Source organism: Hypanus sabinus, chromosome 26 (assembly GCF_030144855.1).
Source record: "Hypanus sabinus isolate sHypSab1 chromosome 26, sHypSab1.hap1, whole genome shotgun sequence".
Classification (NCBI taxonomy): Eukaryota; Metazoa; Chordata; class Chondrichthyes; order Myliobatiformes; family Dasyatidae; genus Hypanus; species Hypanus sabinus.
The window spans coordinates 7,178,991-7,203,283 of record NC_082731.1 but is presented as its reverse complement, the minus strand read 5'-3'; the positions used below and the strand labels follow the sequence as shown (position 1 = coordinate 7,203,283).

Here is a 24,293-nt window from a genome sequence, read left to right as displayed (position 1 = left end):
CCCGAGTCAGTCAGCACCTCATATCGTCCCCTCACAAACACTCCGTCCCTCCTGAGTCAGTCAGCACCTCATACACTCCCCTCACAAACTCTCCATCCCTACCGAGTCAGTCAGCACCTCATACAGTCCCCTCACAAACTCTCCATCCCTACTCAGTCAGCACCTCATACACTCCCCTCACAAACACTCCGTCCCTCCCGAGTCAGTCAGCACCTCAAACACTCTCCTCATAAACTCTCTGTCCAGCCCGCGTCAGTCAGAGCCTCATACACTCCCCTCACAAACACTCCATCCCTCCGGAGTAGGTCAGCACCTCATACACTCCCCTCACAAACACTCAATCACTCCCGAGTCAGTCAGAGCTTCATACACACACCTCACAAACTCTCCTTCCCTCCCGAGTCAGTCAGAACCTCATAAACACCCCTCACAAACTCTCCGTACCTCCTGTGTCAGTCAGCCCCACATACACGCCCCTCGCAAACACTCCGACCCTCCCGAGTCAGTCAGCACCTCATACACTCCTGTTACAAACTCTCTGTCCCTCTCGAGTCAGTCAGCACCTCATACACTCCCCTCACAAACACTCCGTCCCTCCTGAGTCAATCAGCCGCTCAGACACTCCCCTCACAAACACTCCATCCCTCCCGAGTCAGTCAGCCCCTCATACATTCCCCTCACAAACACGCCATTCCTCCCAAGTCAGACAACACCTCATACACTCCCCTCACAAACTCTCCATCCCCCCCGAGTCAGACAACACCTCATACACTCTCCTCACAAACACTCCATCCCTCCCAAGTCAGTCAGCACTTCACACACTCCCCTCAAAAACCCTCCGACCCTCCCGAGTCAGTCAGCACTTCACACACTCCCCTCACAAACACTCCATCCCTCCCGAGTCAGTCAGCACCTCAGACACTCCCCTCACAAACACTCCGTCCCTCCCGAGTCAGTCAGCACCTCATACACTCCCCTCACAAACACTCCATCCCTCCTGAGTCAGTCAGCACCTCATACACTCCGCTCACAAACACTCCGTCCCTCCTGAGTCAGTCAGCACCTCATACACTCCCCTCACAAACTCTCCATCCCTACCGAGTCAGTCAGCACCTCATACACTCCCCTCACAAACACTCAATCACTCCCAAGTCAGTCAGAGCCTCATACACTCCCCTCACAAACAATCCGTCCCTCCCGAGTCAGTCAGCACCTCAAAAACTCCCCTCACAAACACTCCATCCCTCCTGAGTCAGTCAGCACCTCATACACTCCGCTCACAAACACCCCCTACCGCCAGCCTCAACCAGCACCTCGTACACACCCCTCATAAACACTCCGTCCCTCCCGAGTCAGACAACACCTCATACGCTCCCCTCACAAACACTCCATCCCTCCTGAGTCAGACAACACCTCATACACTCCCCTCACAAAAACTCCATCCCTCCCCAGTCACAGCACCTCAAACTCTCCCCGCACAAACACTCCATCCCTCCTGAGTCAGTCAGCACCTCATACACTCCCCTCACAAACACACCGTCCCTCCCGAGTCAGTCAGCACCTCAAAACTCCCCTCACAAACACTCCACCCCTCCCGAGTCAGTCAGCTGAACATACAGTCTCCTCACATACACTCCATCCCTCCTGAGTCAGTCAGCACCTCATACACGCTGCTCACAAACACTCCGTCCCTCCTGAGTCAGTCAGCACCTCATACACTCCCCTCACAAACACTCCATCCCTCCTGAGTCAGTCAGCAGCTCATACACTCAGCTGACAAACACTCCGTCCCTCCTGAGTCAGTCAGAGCCTCATACACTCCCCTCACAAACTCTCCATCCCTACCGAGTCAGTCAGAGCCTCATACACTCCCCTCACAAACACTCCGTCCCTCCCGAGTCAGTCAGCACCTCATACACTCCCCTCACAAACACTCCGTTCCTCCCGAGTCAGACAACGCCTCATACACTCCCCTCACAAACACTCCGTCCCTCCCGAGTCAGACAACACCTCATACACTCCCCTCACAAACACTCCGTCACCCCCGAGTCTGACAACACCTCATACACGCCACTCAGAAACACTCCATCCCTCCCAAGTCAGTCAGCATCTCATACACTCCGCTCACAAACACCCCCTACCGCCAGCCTCAATCAGCACATCGTACACTCCCCTAACAAACACTCCATCCCTCCCGAGTAAGACAATACCTCATACACTCCCGTCACAAACACTCAATCACCCCCGAGTCAGTCAGAGCCTCTTACACACCCCTCACAAACTCTCCGTCCCTCCCGAGTCAGTCAGCACCTCATACACTCCCCTCACAAACACTCCGTCCCTCCCGAGTCAGTCAGCACCTCATACACTCCCCTCACAAACAGTCCGTCCCTCCCGAGTCAGTCAGAGCCTCATACACTCCCATCACAAACTCTCCATCCCTACCGAGTCAGTCAGCACCTCATACACTCCCCTCACAAACACTCAATCACACCCGAGTCAGTCAGAGCCTCATACACTCCCCTCACAAACACTCCGTCCCTCCCGAGTCAGTCAGCACCACATACACTCCCCTCACAAACACTCCATCCCTCCCAAGTCAGTCAGCACCTCATACACTCCGCTCACAAACACCCCCTACCGCCAGCCTCAACCAGCACATCGTACACTCCCCTAACAAACACTCCATCCCTCCCGAGTAAGACAATACCTCATACACTCCCGTCACAAACACTCCGTCCCTCCCGAGTCAGTCAGCACCTCATACACTCCCCTCACAAACACTCAATCACCCCCGAGTCAGTCAGAGCCTCATACACACCCCTCTCAAACTCTCCTTCCCTCCTGAGTCAGTCAGAGCCTCATACACTCCCCTCACAAACTCTCCGTCCCTCCCGAGTCAGTCGGCACCTCATACACTCCGTTCACCAACACTCCGTCCCTCCCGAGTCAGTCAGCACCTCATACACTCCGTTCACAAACACTCCATCCCTCCCGAGTCAGTCAGCACCTCATACACTCCCGTCACAAACACTCCGTCCCTCCCGAGTCAGTCAGCACCTCATACACTCCGTTCACAAACACTCCATCCCTCCTGAGTCAGTCAGCACCTCATACACTCCCGTCACAAACACTCCATCCCCCCTGAGTCAGTCAGCACCTCATACACTCCCCTCACAAACACTCAATCACCCCCGAGTCAGTCAGAGCCTCTTACACACCCCTCACAAACTCTCCTTCCCTCCTGAGTCAGTCAGACCCTCATACACTCTCCTCACAAACTCTCCGTCCCTCCCGAGTCAGTCAGCACCTCATACACTCCCCTCACAAACACTCCGTCCCTCCCGAGTCAGTCAGCACCTCATACACTCCCCTCACAAACAGTCCGTCCCTCCCGAGTCAGTCAGAGCCTCATACACTCCCATCACAAACACTCCATCCCTACCGAGTCAGTCAGCACCTCATACACTCCCCTCACAAACACTCCATCCCTACCGAGTCAGTCAGCACCACATACACTCCCCTCACAAACACTCAATCACTCCCAAGTCAGTCAGAGCCTCATACACTCCCCTCACAAACAATCCGTCCCTCCCGAGTCAGTCAGCACCTCAAAAACTCCCCTCACAAACACTCCATCCCTCCTGAGTCAGTCAGCACCTCATACACTCCCCTCACAAACACCCAATCACTCCCAAGTCAGTCAGAGCCTCATACACTCCCATCACAAACACTCCATCCCTCCTGAGTCAGTCAGCACCTCATACACGCCGCTCACAAACACTCCGTCCCTCCTGAGTCAGTCAGCACCTCATACACTCCCCTCACAAACACTCCGTCCCTCCTGGTCAGTCAGCAGCTCATACACTCCCCTCACAAACACTCCGTCCCTCCCGAGTCAGTCAGCACCTCATACACTCCCCTCACAAACACTCCGTCCCTCCTGAGTCAGACAAGACCTCATACACTCCCCTCACAAACACTCCGTCGCCCCCGAGTCTGACAACACCTCATACACTCTCCTCACAAACACTCCATCCCTCCCGAGTCAGTCAGCAGCTCATACACTCCCCTCACAAACCCTCCGACCCTCCCGAGTCAGTCAGCACTTCATACACTCCCCTCACAAACCCTCCGACCCTCCCGAGTCAGTCAGCACCTCATACACTCCCCTCACAAACACTCCATCCCTCCCGAGTCAGACAACACCTCATATACTCCGCTCACAAACACTCCGTCCCTCCCGAGTCAGTCAGCACCTCATACACTCCCCTCACCAACTCTCCATCCCTACCGAGTCAGTCAGCACCTCAAAAACTCCCCTCACAAACACTCCATCCCTCCTGAGTCAGTCAGCACCTCATACACTCCCCTCACAAACACTCCGTCCCTCCCAAGTCAGTCAGCACCTCATACACTCCCCTCACAAACTCTCCGTCCCTCCCGAGTCAGTCAGAGCCTCATACACTCCCCTCACAAACAGTCCGTCCCTCCCGAGTCAGGCAACACCTCATACACTCACCTCACAAACACTCCGTCCCTCCCGAGTCTGACAACACCTCATACACTCCCCTCACAAACATTCCATCCCTACCAAGTCAGTCAGCACCTCATACACTCCCCTCACAAACACACCGACCCCCCCGAGTCAGTCAGCACCTCATATCCTCCCCTCACAAACACTCCGACCCTCCTGAGTCAGTCAGCACCTCATACACTCCACTCACAAACACTCAATCACTCCCGAGTCAGTCAGAGCCTCATACACTCCACTCACAAACACTCTGTCCCTCCCGAGTCAGTCAGCACCTCAAACACTCCCCTCATAAACTCTCTGTCCATCCCAAGTCAGTCAGAGCCTCATACACTCCCCTCACAAATTCTCGGTCCCTCCCGAGTCAGTCAGCAGCTCATACAATCCCCTCACAAACACTCCATCCCTCCTGAGTCAGTCAGCACCTCATACACTATCCTCACAAACGCTCAATCACTCCCGAGTCAGTCAGAGCTTCATACACACCCCTCACAAACTCTCCTTCCCTCCCGAGTCAGTCAGAGCCTCATAAACACACCTCACAAACTCTCTGTACCTCCTGTGTCAGTCAGCACCACATACACGCCCCTCGCAAACACTCCGTTCCTCCCGAGTCAGTCAGCACCTCATACACTCCCCTCACAAACACTCCACCCCTTCCAAGTCAGTCAGCACCTCATACAGTCCCCTCGCAAACACTCTATCCCTCCCGAGTCAGTCAGCACCTCATACACTCCCCTCACAAACACTCCACCCCTTCCAAGTCAGTCAGCACCTCATACAGTCCCCTCGGAAACACTCCTTCCGTCCCGAGTCAGTCAGCACCTCATACACTCCTGTTACAAACTCTCTGTCCCTCTCGAGTCAGTCAGCACCTCATACACTCCTCTCACAAACACTCCGTCCCTCCTGAGTCAGTCAGCCGCTCATACACTCCCCTCACAAACGCTCCGTTCCTCCCAAGTCAGACAACACCTCATACACTCCTCTCACAAACACTCAATCACTCCCGAGTCAGTCAGAGCCTCATACACTCCACTCACAAACACTCTGTTCCTCCCGAGTCAGTCAGCACCTCAAACACTCCCCTCATAAACACTCCATCCCTCCCGAGTCTGACAACACTTCATACACTCCCCTCACCAACTCTCCATCCCTACCGAGTCAGTCAGCACCTCATACACTCCCCTCACAAACACTCCGTCCCTCCCGTGTCGGAGAACACCTCATACACTCCCCTCACAAACACTCAGTCCCTCCTGAGTCAATCAGCACCTCATACACTCCCCTCACAAACACTCCGTCCCTCCCGAGTCTGACAACACCTCATACACACCCCTCACAAACATTACATCCCTACCGAGTCAGTCAGCACCTCATATCCTCCCCTCACAAACACTCCGACCCTCCTGAGTCAGTCAGCACCTCATACACTCCACTCACAAACACTCAATCACTCCCGAGTCAGTCAGAGCCTCATACACTCCCCTCACAAACACTCCGTCCCTCCCGAGTCAGTCAGCACCTCATACACTCCCCTCACAAACACTCCACCCCTCCCGAGTCAGTCAGCTCCTCATACAGTCCTCTCACAAACACTCCATCCCTCCCGAGTCAGTCAGCAGCTCATACACTCCCCTCACAAACACTCCACCCCTCCCGAGTCAGTCAGCTCCTCATACAGTCCTCTCACAAACATTCCATCCCTCCCGAGTCAGTCAGCACCTCATACACTCCCCTCACAAACACTCCATCCCTCCTGAGTCAGACAACACCTCATACACTCCCCTCACAAAAACTCCGTCCCTCCCGAGTCAGACAACACCTCATACGCTCCCCTCACAAACACTCCATCCCTCCTGAGTCAGACAACACCTCATACACTCCCCTCACAAACACTCCATCCCTCCTGAGTCAGTCAGCACCTCATACACACCCCTCACAAACACACCGTCCCTCCCGAGTCAGTCAGCACCTCATACACTCCCCTCACAAACACTCCGTCCCTCCCGAGTCAGACAACACCTCATACACTCCCCTCTCAAACACTCCATCGCCCCCGAGTCAGACAACACCTCATACACTCCCGTCACAAACACACCGACACCCCCGAGTCAGTCAGCACCTCATATCCTCCCCTCACAAACACTCCGACCCTCCTGAGTCAGTCAGCACCTCAAATACTCCCCTCATAAACTCTCTGTCCATCCCGAGTCAGTCAGAGCCTCATACACTCCCCTCACAAATTCTCGGTCCCTCCCGAGTCAGTCAGCAGCTCATACAATCCCCTCACAAACACTCCATCCCTCCTGAGTCAGTCAGCACCTCATACACTATCCTCACAAACGCTCAATCACTCCCGAGTCAGTCAGAGCTTCATACACACCCCTCACAAACTCTCTTTCCCTCCCGAGTCAGTCAGAGCCTCATAAACACCCCTCACAAACTCTCTGTACCTCCTGTGTCAGTCAGCACCACATACACTCCCCTCGCAAACACTCCGTCCCTCCCGAGTCAGTCAGCACCTCATACACTCCCCTCACAAACACTCCACCCCTTCCAAGTCAGTCAGCACCTCTTACAGTCCCCTCGCAAACACTCCATCCGTCCCGAGTCAGTCAGCACCTCATACACTCCCCTCACAAACACTCCGTCCCTCCTGAGTCAGTCAGCACTTCATACACTCCTGTTACAAACTCTCTGTCCCTCTCGAGTCAGTCAGCACCTCATACACTCCCCTCACAAACACTCCGTCCCTCCCGAGTCAGTCAGCTGCTCAGACACTCCCCTCACAAACACTCCGTTCCTCCCGAGTCCGACAACACCTCATACACTCCCCTCACAAACACTCCATCCCTCCCGAGTCAGACAACACCTCATACACTCTCCTCACAAACACTCCATCCCTCCCGAGTCAGTCAGCAGCTCATACACTCCCCTCACAAACCCTCCGACCCTCCCGAGTCAGTCAGCACCTCATACACTCCGCTCACAAACACTTCATCCCCCCTGAGTCAGTCAGCACCTCGTACACTCCCCTCACAAACACTCAGTCCCTCCTGAGTCGATCAGCACCTCATACACTCCCCTCACAAACACTGTCCCTACCGAGTCAGACAACACCTCATACACTCCCCTCACAAACACTCCGACCCTCCTGAGTCAGTCAGCACCACATACACTCCCCTCACCAACTCTCCATCCCTACCGAGTCAGTCAGCACCTCTTACAGTCCCCTCGCAAACACTCCATCCCTCCTGAGTCAGTCAGCACTTCATACACTCCTGTTACAAACTCTCTGTCCCTCTCGAGTCAGTCAGCACCTCATACACTCCTCTCACAAACACTCCATCCCTCCTGAGTCAGTCAGCTGCTCAGACACTCCCCTACAAACACTCCGTCCCTCCCGAGTAAGACAATACCTCATACACTCCCCTCACAAACACTCCGTTCCTCCCGTCCGACAACACCTCATACACTCCCCTCACAAACACTCCGTTCCTCCCGAGTCCGACAACACCTCATACACTCTCCTCACAAACACTCCATCCCTCCCGAGTCAGTCAGCAGCTCATACACTCCCCTCACAAACCCTCCGACCCTCCCGAGTCAGTCAGCACCTCATACACTCCCCTCACAAACACTCCGTCCCTCCCGGGTCTGACAACACCTCATACACACGCCTCAGAAACGCTCCGTACCTCCCGAGTCAGTCAGCCCCTCATACACTCCGCTCACAAACACTCCACCCCTCCCGAGTCAGTCAGCCCCTCATACACTCCGCTCACAAACACTCCACCCCTCCCAAGTCAGTCAGCACCTCATTCACTCCGCTCACAAACACCCCCTACCGCCAGCCTCAACCAGCACATCGTACACTCCCCTAACAAACACTCCATCCCTCCCGAGTAAGACAATACCTCATACACTCCCGTCACAAACACTCCATCCCCCCTGTGTCAATCAGCACCTCATACACTCCCCTCACAAACACTCAATCACCCCCGAGTCAGTCAGAGCCTCATACACACCCCTCACAAACTCTCCTTCCCTCCTGAGTCAGTCAGAGCCTCATACACTCCCGTCACAAACTCTCCATCCCTCCCGAGTCTGTCAGCACCTCATACACTCCCCTCACAAACACTCAATCACTCCCGAGTGAGTCAGAGCCTCAACACACCCCTCACAAACTCTCCTTCCCTCTCGAGTCAGTCAGAGCCTCATACACTCCCCTCACAAACTCTGTGTACCTCCCGAGTCAGTCAGCACCTCATTCACTCCCCTCACAAACACTCCGCCCTCCCGAGTCAGTCAGCACCTCATACACTCCCCTCACAAACACTCCACCCCTCCCAAGTCAGTCAGCACCTCATACACTCCCCTCACAAAAACTCCGTCCCTCCCGAGTCACAGCACCTCAAACACTCCCCGCACAAACACTCCATCCCTCCTGAGTCAGTCAGCACCTCATACACTCCCCTCACAAACACACCGTCCCTCCCGAGTCAGTCAGCACCTCAAAACTCCCCTCACAAACACTCCACCCCTCCCGAGTCAGTCAGCTGAACATACAGTCTCCTCACATACACTCCATCCCTCCTGAGTCAGTCAGCACCTCATACACGCCGCTCACAAACACTCCGTCCCTCCTGAGTCAGTCAGCACCTCATACACTCCCCTCACAAACACTCCATCCCTCCTGAGTCAGTCAGCAGCTCATACACTCAGCTGACAAACACTCCGTCCCTCCTGAGTCAGTCAGCAGCTCGTACACTCCGCTCACAAACACTCCGTCCCTCCTGAGTCAGTCAGCACCTCATACACTCCCCTCTCAAACACTCCATCCCTCCTGAGTCAGTCAGCAGCTCGTACACTCCGCTCACAAACACTCCGTCCCTCCTGAGTCAGTCAGCACCTCATACACTCCCCTCTCAAACACTCCATCGCCCCCGAGTCAGACAACACCTCATACACTCTCCTCACAAACACTCCATCCCTCCCGAGTCAGTCAGCACCTCAGACACTCCCGTCACAAACCCTCCATCCCTCCCAAGTCAGTCAGCACTTCATACACTCCCCTCACAAACACTCCGTCCCTCCCGGGTCTGACAACACCTCATACACTCCCCTCACAAACACTCCGTCCCTCCCGAGGCTGACAACACCTCATACACTCCCGTCACAAACACTCCACCCCTCCCGAGTCAGTCAGCTCAACATACAGTCCCCTCACAAACACTCCATCCCTCCTGAGTCAGTCAGCACCTCATACACTCCCCTCACAAACACTCCATCCCTCCTGAGTCAGTCAGCAGCTCGTACACTCCGCTCACAAACACTTCGTCCCTCCCGAGTCAGTCAGCAACTCATTCCCTCCCCTCACAAACTCTCCATCCCTACCGAGTCAGTCAGCAGCTCATACACTCCCCTCTCAAACACTCCGTCCCTACCGAGTCAGTCAGCACCTCATACACTCCCCTCACAAACACTCAATCACTCCCAAGTCAGTCAGAGCCTCATACACTCCCCTCACAAACAATCTGTCCCTCCCGAGTCAGTCAGCACCTCAAACACTCCCCTCACAAACACTCCCTCCCTCCCAAGTCAGTCAGCACCTCATACACTCCCCTCACAAACACCCAATCACTCCCAAGTCAGTCAGAGCCTCATACACTCCCCTCACAAACTCTCCATCCCTACCGACTCAGTCAGCACCTCATACACTCCCCTCACAAACACCCAATCACTCCCAAGTCAGTCAGAGCCTCATACACTCCCCTCACAAACAATCCGTCCCTCCCGAGTCAGTCAGCACCTCAAACACTTTCCTCACAAACAATCCGTCCCTCCCGAGTCAGTCAGCACCTCAAACACTCCCCTCACAAACACTCCATCCCTCCTGAGTCAGTCAGACCTCATACACTCCCCTCACAAACACTCCGTCCCTCCCAAGTCAGTCAGCACCTCATACACTCCCCTCACAAACAGTCCGTCTCTCCCGAGTCAGTCAGAGCCTCATACACTCCCCTCACAAACTCTCCATCCCTACCGACTCAGTCAGCACCTCATACACTCCCCTCACAAACACTCAATCACTCCCGAGTCAGTCAGACCCTCATACACTCCCCTCACAAACTCTCCATCCCTACCGAGTCAGGCAGCACCTGATACACTCCCCTCACAAACACTCCATCCCTCCCGAGTCAGTCAGCATCTCATACACTCCCCTCACAAACACTCTGTCCCTCCCGAGTCAGACAACACCTCATACACTCCCCTCACAAACACTCCGTCCCTCCTGAGTCAGTCAGACCTCATACACTCCCCTCACAAACTCTCCATCCCTACCGACTCAGTCAGCACCTCATACACTCCCCTCACAAACACTCAATCACTCCCGAGTCAGTCAGACCCTCATACACTCCCCTCACAAACTCTCCATCCCTACCGAGTCAGGCAGCACCTGATACACTCCCCTCACAAACACTCCATCCCTCCCGAGTCAGTCAGCATCTCATACACTCCCCTCACAAACACTCTGTCCCTCCCGAGTCAGACAACACCTCATACACTCCCCTCACAAACACTCCGTCCCTCCCGAGTCAGTCAGCACCTCATACACTCCCCTCACAAACACTCCGTCCCTCCCAAGTCAGTCAGCACCTCATACACTCCCCTCACAAACACTCCGTCTCTCCCGAGTCTCACAGCATCTCATACACTCCCCTCACAAACACTCTGTCCCTCCCGAGTCAGACAACACCTCATACACTCCCCTCACAAACACTCAATCACTCCCGAGTCAGTCAGACCCTCATACACTCCCCTCACAAACTCTCCATCCCTACCGAGTCAGGCAGCACCTGATACACTCCCCTCACAAACACTCCATCCCTCCCGAGTCAGTCAGCATCTCATACACTCCCCTCACAAACACTCTGTTCCTCCCGAGTCAGACAACACCTCATACACGCCACTCAGAAACACTCCATCCCTCCCGAGTCAGTCAGCACCTCATACACTCCCCTCACAAACACTCCATCCCTCCCAAGTCAGTCAGCACCTCATACACTCCCCTCACAAACACCCCCTCCCTCCAGCCTTAATCAACACCTCATACACTCCCCTAACAAGCACTCCACCCCTCCCGAGTCAGTCAGCACCTCATACACTCCCCTCACAAACACTGCGTCCAGACTCCCTCTGTGCCCTATTCCCTCCTCTTTGGCCCAAAACAATATGCAGGCCCTTTAATGGCCGCTGCGTCTAACAAAGCCGTGCATCTTTGGACCGTGGGAGGAAACCGGAACACCCAGAGGAAATCCGTACAGTCACAGCGAGCACGTCCAAACTCCTTACAGGCTGTGCTGGGAATCGTGGTTGGCTTATATCAGCCTATTGCTGAGATATAGGGTTAGTGTAGATGCCTTGTGGTTGATGGGCAGAAGGGCCTCTTTCTGGCTGTGTAACCATGCCTTGTTCTTCATTCACCACTGGGATTGAATGCTGGAACTCTCCGCCCTTCAACCAAGACCCTTTCAGCAGAGGCATACTGCCCCAGGAGCCAGAACAGGGAGAGAGTGTCGCGGGCATGACGGGGTCCCGAGCGTGACCCTTCCCTTCCGGGCTGTGAGCTGCACTGTCCCAGGCAAACCTGTCTTTGATCAGCTCCTTCCTCTTCCCCTTCCATACTCCGCAGCAGCCAGACAAAGGCTGAATGCCTCTGCTGTAATGAGAGGAACAGGGCGGGCAAAGTGAGTGGGTTTATTATCGTCATATTTATTTATTTGTTAAGATAAATTGTGGAATAGGCCCTCCTCGTCCTTCGAGCAACCCCCGGTTTAACTCTGGCCTAATCACGGGACAATTTACAACCTACCAGCCCCTGGACTTTGAGAGGCACAGGGAGAAAGAAAAGATTGTCACAGGCAGCGGTGGGAATTGAACCTGGGACTGTAAAGCGTTGCACTAATCACTCTGACGTGAACCAAGGTGCAGCGAAGTCTTGCCGTCCATCCAGATCATTCTACCGCATCGGTGAACTGAGACAGTACAAGGCAAAACAATAGCAGAACGCAGAATAAAGGGTTACAGTTCCAGAGAAAGTGCGGTGTGAGCTCGTAGCAATTTAGATTGCAAGTTCGAGTCCTGATGAAGGGTCTCAGCCCGAAATGTTGGCCCTTTATTCCTCTCCGTAGATGCTGCCTGACCTGCTGAGTTCCTCCAGCATTTTGTGTGTGTTGCTCTGGATTTCCAGCATCTGCAGAATCTCTTGCGTGGTAAAGTTAAAAACCTCACTTACTGTATTAAGGGCCATTCAGTACTGTAACAGCCGGGTAAAACTGTCCTTTCATGTTGTTGTGCCTTCTGCCCGAACAGAAGGTCCAGGTGGGTGGAGTTATTATGTGGGCTGTCTTATTGAGGTAATAAGAAGTGACTTTTAACCTTCCACATATTGACAGGAACTGCCCTATTAGAAAAGGACAGGATGGGTTTATCAGTGGGAGAGTTGGTCCGGGGTGGGTGGGGTCTTTAACTGTTCTGAGGCAGTGGGAAGTCCACGCAGGGGAGGCTCGAATGTGCACACGGAAATCAGGCATTGAGATTCACGCTGACAGCCAGCAGGGAGAGATCAGAATTCCCCTGATCCCACGTAAACAATAATCAACCATTCCAGCGGTGGATGAAGTGTCAGAGACTTACCTGGCTTCTTCCTCCTTCCTTTCCAGCCCCGATAAGGAGCCACAGCCGACCGTTGATTCACTCCCGTAACGTGGCCTGGCCCGCTGAGTTCCTCCAGCATCGCGTGTGTTGTGGAAAAGAGGGAATTCCACCCCCAGCAGGGAGGGTATGTTTATCGGACAGAATATACCTCCAAATGTGTGTCACTCGCTCCCTTGCCCTGGAGCGTCAGCCTTAGTTTTTGTCTTCGCAATTCCCTGGACCAGGCGTCAAATGCAGCCGCAACAGGGGAGTTCGTGAGATGGGGTACCGGAGGCAGTGGGACAAAATCACAAAAAGTTATTCACACAAAGATGCAGAAAATATAAACATAAAGCGAACATTCACAAATTCACCCCCCACTGTACCCATTGTGACCTCTCCAGGCACAAACGTATCCCTGGCAGATAAAAGCGAGGTGCAGCACCTTGACAGTGTTGCTGAGCAGAGAGATCTTGCGACCCAAGTTCATAGCTCTTTGAAAGAGGCCACACAATAAGGTGGTTAGGAAGGCCTGATTTTACTAGTGGAGGCGCTTTGTTCAAAAGTTAAGACTTTATGTTGCAACTTTATAAAACCCTGGTGAGGCCACAGCCAGACTATTGCGTACAGCTCTGGTTGCCCCACTACGGGAAGGATGTAGAGGCTGCAGAAGAGGTTGCTGCCTGGTTTAGAGGGCATGTGCTAAACTTGGGCTGCTTTCTCTGGCTCGCTGGGCTCTGAGGGGAGATCTGAGAGTCTTGTAAGATTATGAGAGGCACAGACAGTGGACAGGGAGTATCCACTGTCCCAGGGTGAAATGCCTAATACCAGAGGGCATGCTTTGACGGTGAGAGGGGGTGGGTTCAAGGGGGATGTGAGGGTAAGTTCTTTCCCCGGAATGCGCTGCCTGGTATGGGCGTTACATTGAGGAAAGCAAGATGGAGGAATACGGACATAGGGATTAGTGTTTGGGAGTTTTAGATGAGCTTTTCAGTCGTTTCAGCACAAGACTGTGGGCCGAATGGCCTGCTCTTGCGCTGTCCTGCTCGTCGCCTGTCTTGGCCAGGCCCGGGAGCAAACTCACCAGTGGATCCTCCGGTAATGCAACCAGAACCTAATCTAGTGACTCCTCCCGGCCGATGTGTTGTCCCCGACCCCGCTTGGAAAGGTTGGCGATCTCACGCGCCCTCCGGTGGCAATGGATGCCCCTGCAGCACGGCGGCATCAAAAGAAGTTCAGACATCCTTAAACTGTCTCAATCAGCACCCCGGGCAGCGCGTTCCACCCACCTACCCCGCTCCGTGTGTAAAAAAAACTTACCTCTGACGTCCCCCAATATGTTCTCCAGACACCTTAAACTCTTGCCGCTTCGTCTGATCTGTCAGAAAATGTCAAGACACCACCCACCCCTGCTTTCTTGGCCGACAAAGTATGAAAAGTGCGTTTCTCACCGAAAATTGAAAGGCCTAGATAGAGTGGGGGTGTCTGGGACCAAAAGGCACAGCCTCAGAAGAGATGGACGTCCTATGAGTACAGAAAAGAGGAGGGATTTCTTTAGCCAGAGAGCAGTAAATCTTTGGAATTCATTGCCACAGATAGCTGAGGAGGCCATTTAGTATATTTAAGTAGAGGTTGTTAAATTCTTGATCAGAGGTCACGGGGGGGGGGGGGGGGAAGGCAGGAAAATGGGGTTGAGAGGGAAAATTATATCAGCCATGATGGACCACACTTGATGGGCTGAATGGCCTAGTTCTGCTCCTATGTCTTAACATTGAAAGCTGCCTTTGTGTGACATGGCGTTGGGGAGGGAGAGGGAATATTGTTCTCCTGGAGATGAGAAACATGTTTATTGTTATTAGCAGATTGTTCACCTGTTTTGTCTCCCCTCGTTTGAGCAGTGAATAGGCAATGAGTGCCACAGCAACCACTGGCATCCCTCCTCCTTCTGTTCTCCCATGATCCACTCTCCACTCCTATCCAATTCCTTCTTATTCATCCCTTTATCTTCCTCACCTTCCAGTTTGTACTCCTTCCCCTCCTCGCACCCTCTTTTTCTGACTTCCTCTCTCTTCCTTGCCAGCCCTGATAAAGAGTTGACTGTGTATTCATTTCCAAGATGTTTCCTGACTGCCAAGAATTTTGTGAGTAACTGGGAGCTTCATGGCTAGCATGGGTGCAGTGGGCTGAAGGGCCTATTTTCAGTATCACTCAATGGAATAGGCAGTCAAGACCACCTCATTAGTTACACCCGTACACCTGCTCGTTAATGCAAATATCTAATCAGCCAATCACGTGCCAGCATCTCAATGCATAGAAGCATGCAGACAAGGTCAAGAGGTTCAGTTGTTGTTCGGACCAAACATCAGAATGGGGATGAAATGTGATCAGAGTGACTTTGACCGCGGAGTGATTGTTGGTGCCAGATGGGGTGGTCTGAGTATCTCAGAAACTGCTGATCTCCTGGGATTTTTACACACAACGGTCTCTAGAGTTTACAGAGAATGGTGTGAACAACAAAAAATCAATCCAATGAGCGGAGTTCAGGGGCAGAAACACCTTGCTAACGAGAGAGGAGAATGACCAGACTGGTTCAAGCTCATGGGAAGGTGACAGTGAGTCAAGAAACCACCTGTTAGAGCAGTGGTGTGCAGAAAGGCATCTCTGAATGCGGAAAGCATTGCAGCTTGAAGTGGATGTGCTAAAGCAACACACGCGCACACTCTCAGTGCCACTTTGCTTAGTAGAGGAGGGACCGAATAAAGTGGCCACTGAGTGCCTCTATCAAATCACGCTCGTAAACACACCACATCCAGCTTCCTCTGATCTCTCCTGTCACTGAGACATTCTCTTCATTTTATTTCAACCATTCATCTGAACCAAGTTCTCCAATGAACAAGCAGCAGGTGTAGAGGAAAGTTAATTTCACTCCCCATCTGAAAAAGGGAGCAGTTCATTTCTGATGGTGTTGCTGAAAGATATCTATCACACTTCTACTTTGATAAATGTAGGAATTTTAAAATATTTTATTTGGGTATGAAAACCTGAATTCAACACCCAGAGTAGATGTGGAAAGGAATTTTCCGATGGTGGGAGAGTCTCGGACAAGAGGGCACAGCCCCAGGATAGAGGGGCGCCCTTTCAAAGTAGAGAAGCGGATAAATTCCTTCAGACAGAGAGGGTGGTGAATTTGTGGGATTTATTACCACGGGCAGCTGTGGAGGCCGGGTCGTTGGGTGTATTCAAGGCAGAGATTGATCGGTTCTTGATTGGAAATGGCATCAAAGGTTACAGGGAAAAGGCTGGGAAATAGGGTTGAGGAGGGGATTAATAAAAGAATCAGCCAAGATTGAATGGCGGAGCAGACTCGGTGGGCCAGATGGCCTAATTCTGCCTCCATGTCTTATGGTCTAATTCACACGAAATTCTGCGGTTACTGAAATCTTGAGCAAGGCACACAAATTCCTGGAGGAACTAAGCAAGTAAGGCAGCCTATGGAGGGAAATGAACAGTCAACGTTTCTATAGTATACAGAGACCCATTGCCTCTCATCTGGTCTCTCAGGGTGATTCAAACAAAGTGTTCGAAGGGATTCCAGGCTGGAATGATGGAGAATGATGGATGTGGAAGAGTTTTGAGGAAGTTATGGGCCTTTGGGAAGATTGTACCAATGTGTACAATGTGTGTACGGGTTACTGTGGTTGATATTCACATGAACATTACTTGTGTGCAACACGAGTTTCTGCAGATGCTGGAAATATTGAACAGCACTCATACAAAATGCTGAAGGAACTCAGCAAGTCGGGGGAGAGGAATGAACAGTCGATGTTTCAGGACTGGAAATGATGGTGAACCCCGGTTTCTGTTTTGTTCCTTTCCAGTCCTGAAGGGTCTCGGCCTGAAATGCCAACTGTTCAATTCTCTCCATAGATGCTGCCTGATCCTCTGAGTTCCTCCAGCATCTTGTGTGTGTTACTCATTACAGAATTCCCCAATTGACATCTTTCCAAGAGGTGGGTGACCAAGCAATCCACACTAGGCCTCACCACTTCAATATAACATTCCAACTCCTGTACTCAGTACTTTGATTTATAAAGGTCAATGTGCCAAAAGCTTTCTTTATCTCCTTATTTACCTGTGCCACCACTTTCAATGAACTATGGAGGTGCATTCCCAGATCCCTATGTTCTGCTGCACCCCTCAATGCCCTACTATTTACTGTATAAGACATAGCCTAGCTTGCCCCCCCAAGGTTCAACACCTCACATTGTCTGCATTAAATTCCATATGATACTCCTCAGCCCGTTTCCCAGTGGGTTGAGCTCACATGTGGCCACCTTCACCCACAGACAGCCAATGCCTTAAGGGTGGGAGAGGAAATTTTTAAGGAAGGGAACTAACCTTAGGAAGCAGGGGAAAACAGCGTCTTTGAACTTGAAATTGCTGCTGTGATTTTAGTGGAGACAAGAGATTCTGCAGAAGCCAGGAATCTGGAGCAACACACAAAACGCTGGAGCAATTCCACGGGTCAGGCAGCATCGATGGGGGGAAGTAGACAGCTTTTTTTGGTCCAACCTGAAACATCAACTGTCCACTCTCTCCATAGAGGCAGCCTGACTTGCTCCAGCGTTCTGCATGTTACTGAGGGTTGGACGCTAAAGATAGTGAAGAGCAGTGTGTTATGTGCCAAGTCTTTCCATTGTTTGTGTGTTGCATCAAGAGTGCACAAGGGAGCAGCACAGTGCAATAAATAGAAAGATTACTATCAGTTACAATGAGAACCATGATAGTGCAAAAAGAGCAAAACAATGAGATGGTGTTCATGGGCCATTCAGCAATCTGATGTCGGCAGGGAAGAAGCTGTTTCTAAAATGTTGAGTGTGGGTCTGTGGGCTTGTGCATCTCCTCTCTGTTGGAAGTAATGAGAAAGGAGCATGACCCAGACTGCGAGTCTTTCGTGGCAGATTCTGCTTTCTTGAGGCATAGCCTTTTGAAGATGTGCTCGGTGGCGAGGAGGATTCAGCCCATGATGGAGCTGAGTTTACAACCTTCTACATTCCCAAACTGAGGTCCATGGACGTGTTGCCTAATGCTATTGATCCATGGCACAAGAGGTTTGAGAACCCCTGCTCTACAGTTTTTTCTGATCCTGTGCATTGGCACATCCATACCAGGAGTGATAGCAACCAGCTAGAATGCTGTCCACAGAAACTTGTTAGAGCCTGTGGTGAGATACCAAATCTCCTCAAACTCCTCATGAAATACAGTCACTGTCATGCTGGCTTATGATTGCCTCAATATGTTGGGCCCAGGATAGATCTTCAGCGATGTTCCACTGGAGATTATTGTTTTGATTTTCCATAAGGAAAAGGTGAGCAGTTGGGATGTAATGGGAGTGTGGAAAAACGAGGTCATGTTACCAAGCAGAGAATGGATAGGATGGGCACTGAGATGTTTCTCCTGTTGGGGAAGTTTCAACATAAGGAGTTGTCCACCTCATGTGGAGACAAGGTGGGATTTCCTCTCTTGAGGGTGGAGAACTTTTGAAATACTCTATCCAAGTCTAGTATGAATTCAGGGCCAAGAACAGGGGGCACAGAAGAACCTACAGAGGCCCACAGAAGTACCGGAGGAACTCAGGGTTGAGCAGCATGTGTGTGTTGGCAGGGAGGAATCTGCAGGAACGTTGACATTTCATCAGATGTTCTCAATCCACTGAGTTTCTCTAAGCATTTCATGGGATCAGGAAGGGAAGCAGTGCCGAGACCAACATCAGTCAGCCATGATCTTATTGAAAGTGGAGCAGACTCAGCAGAAGGAATGGACATTTCTGCTCCTACCTTTACACCTATAAAGCCATGACTAACTTGGCCCTATTCCCTTTGGTGGAGGATGGATTTGGTGGGGACAAAGTAGTCAGGTTAAGCTTGGGCTATTTGGCTGGTGGAGCACCAGGTTTGGACAATGGGGAGGAACATGCTGATGCTGAGGCTTTACGAGGCATTGGTCTGACTGCATGGAGTATCGTGAACAGATTTGGGCCCTTTAGCTAAGAAAGGACATGATGCCTTTGGAGAGGGTGCAGAGGAGGTTCACAAGGACAGTGCCAAACCTTCCCCCCCCCCCCCCCCCCCATTATGGGTGCCCTGCCACCCTGGAAGATCACACCACGACTGGGTGCAGACAGAGTAACTGTCAACGATGGGTCCAGGTGACTCCATCCCAGTTGGCATTCTTTATCCTCGTTTGAGCTGGACGGGATGGTGAGACAAATCCCAAATCATAACATTCCACAAAGCGCAGGTGCTAGGAATCTGACAAAAGGAAGAAATGTCAGAAACACTCAGTGTGTCGGGCAGCAGAGATGGAGAGGGAAACGATTCGGGTCAGAATTGTTTAACGCATTGGCTCTGTTGGATTCACGGGTAACACGTCTGGAGGGAGGTGGGGGAGGTTAGTGCAGACAAGGAGAAGCCTCCAGCTCTGGGACTTAATAATGCTGAGAGCTGACAGCATGGACTTCACTGGAGTGAGGGGTGGACACGGTACCAATTCCAGCCACAGCCAATCAGCCGCATCACAGAACCAGATGTTTGAGTGTATTCTTCAATTTTTCCAAATAAAATCAATATTGCACTTTTGTAATAAAAAACATGTCCTTCATCTTATTGTGAATGATATTTTATTTAGAGATACTACACGGTACTAGGTCCTTTCAGCCCAGTGAGCCTACACTGCCCAATTACACCATGTAACCTACAAACCTGCACACCCTTGAAACATGGGAGGAAACCAGAGCACCTGGAGGAAACACACACAGTCAAGGGGAGAAGGTACACACACCTGAGAGGCAGGAATCATTGGTGCTGTAATAAAGTGACACAAACCGCTATGTTATCCTGTCGCCCTTTGTTGCTGAAATCTTCGTTCATTATGTCCAGTCAGTTGCCTTAATTCTGTGTCACTCACTGAACAAACAACACTTTGGAAATCAGAAATCTCCCTCAAACCCCACCACCACACTTCCTGGCTCCCACAAGCCTCCTGAAGAAATGCTTTGGAAATAAAATAAACACTAAAATCAGAGAAAACTGGTAAATTACCTCATTATTGTCACCTGTATGGAGGTACTGTGAAAAACGTGTCTTGTATACTGTTCGTACAGATCTTTTCATTGCAACTTCACCACTTCCATTGGGAAAAAGATACAGGAGCTTTAGGTCCTACATCACCAGGTTCAGGGACAGTTATTACCCTCAACCATCAGACTCTTGAACTAGCATGGATAACTTCATTCAGATCAACATAACTGATTTCACAAGTTATGGCATCACTTTCAAGGACTCTACAACTTATGTAGTTTATCTTTTAAAAATTATTTTTGTATTTGCACATTGGTTGGTTGTTAACATTTGTGTGTAGTCCTTCATTGATTCTATCATAATCCTTTGTTCTGCTGTGTATGCCTACAAGAAAATGAATCTCAGTACATGGTGACATATATGTACTTTGATAATAAATTTACATTTAACTTTGAGGTAGAACAAGGCGGGTAGGATGTTTGATTCTGCTGTTTCCTCGACCAATGCTGGAAACACCCAGCAGCTCAGGCAGTATTAATGAAGCGAGAATCAAATTTAACAAAAGTGGTTATAGTAAATGCTAATTTAGCTTGGAACATCAGCTCTGTTTCTCTCTCTACAGATGCTGCTCTGCCTATCAGGTGTTTCCAGCAGTGGAGCTGTGGGTAAGAAGGAGGAGGAGGGGGCAGGGGGAGGAAAGGGAAGGGGGAGAGGGGAATGGAAAAAGGAGGAGGGGAGGGAGAGAGAAGGGGAGGGGAGAGGGAGGGGTAGAGAGGATGGGGAGGAGTGGGGCAAAGGGAAGAGGGTGAGAGGGGAAGTAAGAAAGAATGTGGAAGGAGGAAAGGGAAGGGGGAGAGATGGGGAAAGAGCAAGGAAGAGGGAGGAGGAGAGGATGGGGGAATGAGAAAGAAAATGCAAGGAGAGGGGAAAGGGGGCGGATGAGAAGAGGGAATGGGAAGGAGGATGGGGTTAAGAGGGAAGGAGGAGAGCTATGGGAAGGTGATGGAAGGTACAGTATGTCAGGAGAGACAGAGGATACCAGGAACAATACTGATGTGCAATCATCAACCCTCTATGGTGTTTCTGAGCCTCATTTTAATGCAGATTTTTCTTTCATCTTTTGTCTCCGCTTTTTAAACAATACCCCAAGGGGAGCAATGTGAAGGGATGACGTTGAGATCTGGCAACAACAAGCAAATTAAGCTAGCCGCTGTAAGACTCTGACCGTGGTTCCTATTACCTTCTGTGATATGAACAGTTCCTCTCATCTACCCGAAGATGTTTATACTGTACCTCTATCCTGGTCACCAGAAGCTAATCTGCTCTCAGTCGGGAATGGTTGTACACAGAAAAAGCCCGACTGTTTTGCTGCAGTTCAGAGTTGAGTTTGCATCCTCTCCTACAACTCCCTATTTTGTTTTAATAACATTTGAAAAGGATCCATGGAATCCGCTCTCACTGACTTTCAGATTACAAGACTTCCCTGAGTTGAGGGTCAGATGGTGATAGAACATAGAACTGTAGAGTACCAGAAAGGCCCTTCAGCCTACAATGTCATGCCGAACCAGCTGAATTGGTGATCAAATGGCAATTAATCTCTTCAGCCTACCCAATGCCCATATCCTTCTATTTTCTTCACATTCATGTGGCAATTGAAATACCTCTTAGTAGTGTCTGATGTTTCTGTCTCTAGCACCAACTCACCACATACTGTGTATAAAAACGTACCCCTCTCATCTGCTTTGAAATGACCCCCCCCCCCCACCATCCTAAAAGCATGCCCTTTGGTACTATACATTTCAGCTCTGGGAAAAAGATACTGCCTGTCTCATCTATCTATGCCTCTCATTACTATATCAACCTCCATCAGATCTCCCCTCAGCCTCATCTGCAACACAACTTCCTAACTCAGCCCCACGACCAATAAAGGCAAGCACTCCATTTTTTAACCACCCTATCAACCTGCATAGCCACTGTCAGGAGCTACCTTGGTCACCTGATCCCACTGCTCATCAACACTGTTAAGGATCTTGCCCTTAACAGTGTACTCGCGGTCTCTTTGCATTTGACTACCAAAGTGCAACACTTCACAGTTGGCCAGGTTAAACACCATCTGCCATTTCTCTGCCCAGATCTGTAACTTGATCTATATCCTGTATTCTTTGTCAGTCATCTATGATATCCACAAAACCACCAATCTTTGTATCATCTGCAAATTTACTAACCCTTCCATCCAGGTCATTTTAATACATCGGAAATAGCAGAGTCCCAGTACAGAACACCACTAACCATAGACCTCAATTTAGGATAAGTCCCTTCCACTAGTACCCTCTGCCTTCTATGGGCAAGCCAGTTCTGAATCCAAATGGCCAATCACCACTGACCCCATACATCTTAATCTTCTGGATGCATCACCCATGAGGGACCTTATGTAGCCATCAATAGCTCTACCTTCATTAATCATCCTCGTCACCTTGTCAAAAAACTCAATCAAGTTAGTAAGACACGACCTGTCCCAGACAAAGCCATGCTGGCTCATCCCAACTAGGCCATGGTTCTCCAAATCCTCGTAAATCCTATCCTTGGGAATTCTCTTCAGTAACTTCCCCATCACTGACATGAGACTTACCGGTCTACAGTTTCCAGGATTATTCCTCGTTCCCTTATTGAATAACGAAACAAAATTAACTACTTGCCAGTTCTCCAGGACCTCGCTTAAGATACTGGTCAAGGCACCAGCAACCTTTTCTCTTGTAGTATATCGATTAGGACCCAGGGAGTTCCACTCCAATGCTCTTTAAGAGACCCAACACTACCTCATCCTTTATCTGAAAATGCCCCAGCATAAAAATACGTTCAGCAGTGATCTCCCTCTCCTCCACATCTTTCTCTCTCCAGGAAACCTGAAGTTGGATGCACCTCCTGCAGCTGTAGTCATCAGGCAGACCATTAGGAACCCTGCAATCCTACTTCTTGCAGGAGGAACATTCCATTACCTTAACTACCATTTTGCATACACTTGTTCTGCCTTTGACTCTAACTTCTTAAGCTCCAGTTCTAGCTTGAGGCTGCTCTCACCTGAAACTGATCACTTTAACAATGGCCCACTCACATAATGGCCGCTCTGCTTAAACCTAGCTTCTTTTTATTGGCCTTTGCTATTAATAACCAAAGCAATCACCCACTCTGCAGACAAGTCCAAAGAGGTCCCACTGCTGCCTCACCTGCCTGCATATCCAGATCTGACCTTGACCTTGACTGTTGTCTGTGTGGAGTTCTCATGTTAGTTAGTCACAGGGCACAAAAACAGGCCCTCTGGCCCAGGGAGTACCACACCCACTTCAAACACCCATTTATGCTAATTGCATTTTGTTACATAGAGCTGTCCTTTACTCTATCTGCCTCCATACATTGCCCCTCTGAAAGGGTAAATTGCACATAGACAGCATCTATGGGAGGAGGTAATGATGAGGTTTCTGGCTGAAACGTCGTCACTACCTCCTCCCATAGATGCTGTCTGGCCTGCTGAGTTCTACCAGCATTTTGTTTTTTATTTATTTCCAGCATCTGCAGATTCACTCGTGTATCCGACAATAAAGCTGTTCTTGCACGTTCACCTAAATGCATGGTGCAAACAGAAGTGTGCCCTTCCTAATCTCTTCTGACTGGCATCGAGAAGCCAGGATAGACCTACATGAAGTTGGGTTAGAGACATAACAGAACATTATAACGCAGTACAGGACTTCCTGCCAACAACGTTGTGCCAACTTTTTACCTACTTCACAATCTTAACTACTCTATAACCATATATGCTTTGTGGCCCAGAGGAATAGACTTTTGTTGAGCTACATACATGTCTATGCTTGAATTATAATAAACTTGAATTTGAATCAATCTAACCCTTCCCTCCCACATAGCCATCAATTTTGTGTCTATCTGAGCCTTTAAAACATCCCTATATTTGGCTCTACCGCCAC

The 24,293-nt window shown here is 50.7% G+C and overlaps 1 protein-coding gene across 1 annotated transcript in view; it reads left to right on the top strand.

The window, feature by feature from the left end:
* Positions 1–19,865, top strand: part of LOC132381816 (protein TUNAR-like) — a 38,302-nt gene extending 18,437 nt beyond the window's left edge. Inside the window, exon 4 of the mRNA XM_059951426.1 lies at positions 13,264–19,865. The gene's annotated coding sequence lies outside the window, so the exon portion shown is untranslated. The remainder of the gene's footprint in view (positions 1–13,263) is intronic.
* Positions 19,866–24,293: the final 4,428 nt, after the last annotated feature.